At 31.6% G+C, this 7,861-nt stretch overlaps 1 protein-coding gene across 3 annotated transcripts in view; it reads left to right on the forward strand.

Moving 5' to 3' along the window:
- The window catches only part of LOC148281955 (uncharacterized), a 375,794-nt gene extending 368,037 nt beyond the window's left edge, over window positions 1-7,757 (forward strand). For all 3 annotated transcript variants that reach the window (XM_088225821.1, XM_088225820.1, XM_088225819.1), the window contains one exon: window positions 1,392-7,757. The gene's annotated coding sequence lies outside the window, so the exon portion shown is untranslated. The remainder of the gene's footprint in view (window positions 1-1,391) is intronic.
- The last annotated feature ends 104 nt before the right edge of the window (window positions 7,758-7,861 follow it).

Consider the following 7,861-nt stretch of genomic DNA (forward strand, 5'->3'; position numbering starts at 1 on the left):
ATTATAAATTGTAGGAAATAAATATGCAGCCAGCTTCCAAAAAAACCGTCAAAATACGACGATTTCTGCAACGAGCTCGTTTTTGTCGGTTCAAGAAAGATTTTATTCTTTAAATATGAAATAGACATTTTTTTGGGTAATTCCATGGTAACTCCACACTACACGCTACATTCCACAATCAAATATTTTTCTATATCTTTTATCTGTATAATGTAAATAATAAAGAAACGTTTTCAGTAAAATAATAATTTAATTAAGGTAAACAAATATTTTTTAAATATACGTTTCGCTTTGGTAACTCCCATTACATCGTGGGACATAACATTATATGCACAGGTATATAATACTAAAACTCAAATAATTAAACATGTAAGAAAAAGTAAAAATAACAAAATCGTTCAAGTGATTCTTGTTTATTTTTTAGAACATAATATGTTCTAGCATTATTTAATTTATTGACAACGCTTGGTTAAAATATATTATGCTTCCAAATTACAATAAACAAAAAGGAAATTGTGCTTACATAGATACATGTTTTGAAATTCAATAGTCAATTTACTCAGGGAACACTCATTGGCGGTTACAACTATGAATTATAAATGTCCTTAATCGGCGGGAAAGTGTTTTGATATTGGTGTTACCAGCAAGAAAAATTAAATTACCCTTATGTTTGCATGATATTTTTCATGACTAAAAATTATTTTTTGTTCAAACTCATGTTGTATTTTTATGGAAACACTTTTTTTCTGTAATTATTTCAAAAATATATTAGCACATTACAACAGAGATAAAGAACTTTTAAGAGAAGGGAATATAGAAGTCCAGGCATCCACAGGGCTTACGACCTGCCATTGGCTAGTTTAAGTGGCCACTTTACACACTGTATGACATTCACCGTTCTGCCTATATTTAAACATCTATATTCCTTTACATCTTCCATCTGTTGACGTTTGTGAAGTTAAAGAGTTGAATTCTTTATTGTTGCGGGTGAGTGTATGATCATATGATTGAATTATTTCACCTACGTATTAGGCAACGCCTAAAATTCTCTTCTCTATCTGTGTTGTAATATGTTAATATTAACAAGCTCCCTAGGGGGTTAAATCCAGTCCTTGTCTACAAACATTTGGACAAACTCAAAACATTGTTGAAAAATATATATTACATTAATTGATACCCTATTTTATTAAATACGTGAACCTAGTGTCCCACAATAAAATTCGTCACGTGTTAATAAGGCCGTTCTGCTGTGTACTCTTCAAATGTAAAAGAAAATCAGTAGCATAGTTTTTTCGTTTTGGCATAATTAAATACAATGCAAAACGTGAGAATGGATGCATGGCATGTGTTTTTTTTTCCTACGTTTTGTGACATTGGATTTTTGTTTCCAGATTGGCTGCTGTGCAGCCGAGTACCGCGGAATACGCAATTATCTCGTGGAGCTGGAGGAATATAAAATAAATTTTAAAATATGCAAAATCTTATAATTCCTTTTGAGAGGAGTGGAAGCCACAAGCAAAGTGCCCTGTCGTACAAAAAGTTACATACACTAAACTAGAATGTGACACAACTGACTGAACGAAGCCAGTATATAAACAAGACCTGTAAACTTTTGAAGTTTTTTTACTTTGTTATTTTTTTTGTAAATATGTGAATGATCCAATTGAGGATTCTGCAATTTAGTTTATTGTTCACTCTTAACAGTCAAAACAGTACTAAAATATTTACTGACTAACCTTTGCTTACTAATACATACTGCATCTTTAAAGGAATAGCGATATTATTAACAGCGAAATAAGGCTCAGGGGTGGTATTCTGGATCTTGAGTCGAGATCTAGAGAAAAAGTGATTCATTTGAAGAATTGTATTATTTTAAAGTGACGAGACTTTGCTTCACATAATGGCCACACCGATGATTAAACGTCAAAAATATGAACACGTGAAATCAAACATGATAATTTTCATTTAGAACATTATTGCGACCTTCAGCATTACCCAAAACACCTAATTAAGTTGAATTGACCAACCCGTATTAGTTTTATTTCCGTTTTTGCAGCAGTTTTATACACCATTTGACGTTTAATCATCAGTGTGGCTATTATGTGAATCAAATTCTCGTCACATAAAAATAATAAAATTCTTCAAATTCAAAAAATACCACCCCGGGGGTGCAATTATCTTATCGCGGGGGTAGAGAAGAAAGCAATTTGAGAATCTGTATTTTTTTGCACGCAATAACACTTTGCTTCATATACGGTCACACTGATAATTAAACTTCAGAAAAAATTAACACATGAAACCAAACATGATGGTTTTTATTTGGATTGTTTTGATTATTGCGATCTTTAGCATTACCCAAAACACTTAATTAGGTTGAATTGACCAAACGGTATTTGTTTTTTTCCGTTTTTAAAACAACTTTATAATTGACATTCCATAGTTCGACATTAATTTGACGTTTATCATCAGTGTGACCATATATGAAGCAAAGTGTAATCGAATGCAAAAAATTAAAACCCCCAATTTCTTTATTCCCTATCCCTCGAGAAGATTCATTAGAACACCCCAGGTTCTTGCTTTAAAACAAATTATTTTTGGAAAGTAAAAATATTATAATACGCAGTATTGGTTTGAATAAATCTTTACTTTTTTGCCCATACCAAAAATATATGATTTTGTTTAATATCACTGTTTTTTTTAAGGTGTGACACATTTCCACATATTGTTTTGTATCGGCCGAAACGTACTTCTAATTGTTTTATTTATTTATGCCTCTAATATTGTAAATTCGAATTATTATTTATTTCTCAAAAGATGTTTCTAACAAAATAGAGTAACTTATATGATAGCAAGACTATTACAATTGAAAAAATATCTTTAATTATATTATACTTTATATTTGTGTTTTTTTTTTACAACAGTATTACTTTTCAAAGCAAATTTGGCAGAATTTTGTTGTAAATTTATTTAATGAATGCAATAATGTAATAAATCAAATATTAATATTTATTATGATTCAAATAAAATCAAACTGTTTAAGTAAAAAGCCTTGTTCCTTTTTGAACAGCTCAATTCCAAAAGAGACGTCTCTTTGTTTCTGACATTTGTGAATAAAGACCAACATATTTATGCCATCATCATCCGTTAGCTATATTTATATATGATACCAGTGGATGTTACTTTTGTTTCTCTATAGTCATACTGCCCACTATATGTATTTATGTATAAAACACACATATTTAACACAAAAATCATAATATGTGTACTTTTTGTCTTAAGAGAGCTACAAGACTCTGGCAAACGTGAAATGAAAATGTTTCCACACTAGCGCCGATGTGCAATTATTGTACTCACCCTGTGGTTTCAATTAAGGTACTCGTGTGTCTGTTTAGAGAAACACTACCTCGTATGCAAACAAATCCTTTCTGAACATCCTGTCTTACCGGTAGGGTCTACACTTGCTAATTTCCCATTTCCGTATATTATGTATGCATGTTTAATAATAAAAAATGTCTAAATTTGGTTACTCAAGATTAAATGTATTTTTCTAAACTCATTTATAACTGGATCTGTTGAGAACATTTAATAGTAAAATAGAAAATGTATGTCCATAGATAAATGAACTTTTCTTGAAGTGCATTATAAGAGTAGTAAAATAGCTAGCAATTTGTAGATAGCCAATAACGTACGCTGCGCTTAGAGGACGAATGCTTGTGTCCTTCTCCATCTCGTGATCTCACCCACATTCTAATAGGGATTTATGAAGGATAAACGTGTCACTGTGATCTTTGTAATCTTACCTTAACTTAGGTGGACCTACCCTACCCCGCCGGGAGGAGGTTCTAGAAACCCAGTGGATTTGTTGCATACGAGGGTAGCTCGACATTATTTATCTAAACAATCTTCTAGTCATCAACAAGGAACATGTCTGTATTAAAAAAGAAATTTCCACAGATTGACAGTGGAACGAAGAACCTAACAAACTGTCAAACATCAGCATACATAATACAAATTAATATCTGAAATCTGCAGCCAAATTGGCCGCACTCGCTATTCATATTAAATGTTAATTATTTAAAATGTAAATTGTACATACATATTACCTATATGAAGATAAATAAAACATATATTTTTTATTTTAAATAAAAATTGTCATAATCCAGATAGTTTATACCTAAATTTTAAAAAGTCCATTTATTTATAGGAGTCGATTGCAATAATTTAGAACCTCATAACTCTGCCTAGTTTACATATCCAAATGTGGTCACTAGCTCTCATGGAACATATTGTATTAACCGTGTACCCGTAGAATTATAATATACCAGAAGGCGCATAGAATCATGTTTGCATACATCGCACTGTATTCAAAAATTTGACATCCCAACTGCGCGCACGCGTGAAGTGGCCGCGTAATGTTACCAGACTGCGAACAATTTATCATCACAAAACAAATATATGATAATTTTGCGTATTATAATGTTATGTTTTACCACAACAAATATTTTATATACTGACTGGACTATAATAAAATAGGTACTTTTATTAGGCAAATGTAAAAAAAATAATGAAATAATCATTTAGTAATTAAGTAAATTATTACCATGTAATATTACGCTTATTAATAGAAAGTCAGGTAAAAAAATTGACCACCGTGGAAATACTAACAAAACATCTACCTTGTTGTTTTAAACAATATGACTGATGGTAAAATAATCGAATTCGTAAATAATATTATTTGTGAATTCGCTACTTACACATGAAATGTGATCCCACCCTATTCTCTTTTAATCCCAGCAGTATTTTGACACTTACAAACGACACAACACGGCAGAATTGAATTGGAATCAGCAGTTGCGTACTAAGCGACATCTACAGTGTAACTAATGGCCAAAACATAAACCTACTCATTTGTGAGTAGTTTTGTTGGCTTCAGTTTGAAGTGCATATGCGGTTTCTGGACTATTATAATTCTATGCGTGTACCCTTCACGGTGTACTGAACTTCACATCTATTTATTACTCTCGTTTTATACTATTGTCCACTTATTACCATCAGTTATAATTTAGTAATGTTACGAAACAGTTTAAAGTAAATAGATAAATATGTAAGTAAAGGCAGATCTCTTAAATTAATAATTATTGTCTGTTAGACATTTTAGGCTTATTTTAGTTTTACATGACACGGTGTGTTAGCAAAGAATTATAAATACGAAGACAGGGCACTGAGCAAAGCCAACACAGCGCCCGTACATTCAGTGAAATTTTCCATTTTCTATTGTTTGTGAAAGTAAATCTTCCTTTTTACCTATCAAATAGAAAGTCGTGTGTTGGTAGAGAGATGTCGTGTAAAGTAGCCGCCTCGGTTGAGATAGTAGGAACTATACTGTCATAGGCCACAGGGACATTTTAAGAAATCTCTTCGGGCTTGGGCCGTCCACCTGTGTTTGTACCGTGTCGGGAGTTTAATCAATTCATATTTGTAATTCAATGACTAAATTTAAACATCGTGAAACATTCAAAGAGTACAAATTCTGTATAAGCCCCTAGAAAGATTGTTTAATATAATGGGGATAATTATTTAATTTTTTAAATGAATACAGTGTACACCTTACCTATGAAGAGGGATTCTTCTCGTCAGAAGCTCGCTAGTAAATGTTTACCAGCAACTGAGTTTTAGCAACAGAAAATGACTTGATTTAAAAAATATATTCTTGAAATTTTTTTTTCATAGATTGCCTTAGAAAATTGTAAAGCAGAGACCAAATTATTTGAAAATGTTAAGTGAAAAATGTCTAGTAAAATTCTGTAAATTTCACTGAGAATAATACTTATTCTTTGTACTAAATAAGTACTTATGGCTCAGTTTTGTCAGTACAGCAGTGCTTCAGCGAGAAGAAAGGTCCCTTTGATGAAATGTGTGGAAACTGCCCACCAGAATTGTTTTGTCTGAAATGAAATGAAGTCGGGTGCATGTTGAATAGGTTAAGGCTGACTTTGTTGAATTATTAGATCATAATTTAAATCAAACATTTCGTTTATATATATATAAATTATAACATTATGTATATACACAAAATTGTGCATTTATACACTCTCATTTACGCATGTGCGAGCATGTCTGTTTGGGTTTGTATACTCCGTGCGTTATATTGTATTATAATAAATATATTGAAAAATTTGGACGTTTAAAAACTTATTTTTGTGACATTTTTATTTAAAATTTATTAATCCCAATTAAAATTTAGAATGTAGGTTGAACATGTATCAATGTCAAAATGGGTAATATAATATATGAATTTAGCCCTACGAAGAAGTAGAGTACGGAATAGATTTCTGTCTATTTGTATCTATCCGATAAAATAAAGAGAGTGATATGAACAGCCGGGCCGGAAGGAGTAGGAAGATGATTTCACTGAGTCTGACCTACAATATAAGAGTACCTGTTTCATCTTCACTCCATGTGTGAATGTTCCATAAGGCACAATCCTCAACCTGCATCACGCATCACGCAGCACGCAATACATGTACACTTGTGTTGCTCATTATTAGTCAATCGTGTCCCCTTATGTTATTATTCTCACCGACAACCTTCTGTAAGCCGCTTGCTTTAAATGAAGTTGCTTTATCACTCTGTGGTAATGACAATATACAACAATGTTGACGTGTGCTATCGTTATATAGTAAAATATATGGTCAGTAATTGATTACTTATTATATCATTAAAATTGCTCATTACGAAAACATATTGAATTTTTAATCATTCGTCGTTGAGTTTTGTTCCGAATAATCAAATGACGTATGAAATATTCTCATGTACATAAATATGTGTAATCTTTGTTTTTGTAAATCCATGTTGATATTTATATAAATAAAGAGAAAAGTAGGTATGGGAATAAATGCGAGAATACGGGAAAATATTAATTAAAGAGACTAAAATGTATGCACATTCCTATCATACGAAGGGGTTATTGTGCATACATTCTTATCATATGGAAAGAAATTTACGTGCATTCCTATCATATGGAAGGGTATTGTGCGGACATTCCTATCATATGAAAGTAAATTGTGCGTACATTCCTATCATATGAGAGTAAATTGTGCGTACATTCCTGTCATATGAAAGTAAATTGTGTGTACATTATGCCATCACACAGAAGGATATTGAATAACAGGAATGGGCAATAGAAAGCCTGACAGGACCGCGACATCGCCACATTCTTTTAGAATTACTAATGTATGTATGTATGTATGTATGTATGCAGAAATCACAATTTGTGGATGTTATTTTTAGATGTCTTGTTAGATATTTCCAGTTATGATTACTGATTATAATATATATACATATATATTTGATTAGTTAATGAATGATATTAACGAAATGAAGAAAAATACAAAAAGAATGCATCTAGGCACTAGATAAGTATGTAATGCAATATCTGCCGCCTTTATGTTAGAAGAAACGCTTCCTGCCCGGTCACTGTTGTGGACTGTTGTACTTCTGTCAATTGGTTTGCCTTCTGGTTGTTGCTGGCCATCTTTCTCTTCACGTCTTGTTTCCTGAACCCATGCCAGTTGTAATATACTTATATTTAGAAAACCAGTCACAGCCAGAATATTATGACACATTTTATGAAAGAATGTATCTCGGTGAATGTTTGAGAATTTATTGTACATACTACTTGTAACTATTCATATTGCATTGTTTTGTTCTTATTTTTTCGATTCTATGAAAATAAATTTGTGTACTATTACTTGTAATTTCATTTTTTTATTTTCCCTCTTTACAACCATAAACATTGAATCTACACAATGCCTTTGAAAACGTTAAGATTTGTAAAATAAAAGTTATTTCTTTCATAATC

This window comes from Micrasema longulum, unplaced genomic scaffold, assembly GCF_059751315.1.
Source record: "Micrasema longulum isolate JH-2025_06_02 unplaced genomic scaffold, ASM5975131v1 h1tg000389l, whole genome shotgun sequence".
Classification (NCBI taxonomy): domain Eukaryota; kingdom Metazoa; phylum Arthropoda; class Insecta; order Trichoptera; family Brachycentridae; genus Micrasema; species Micrasema longulum.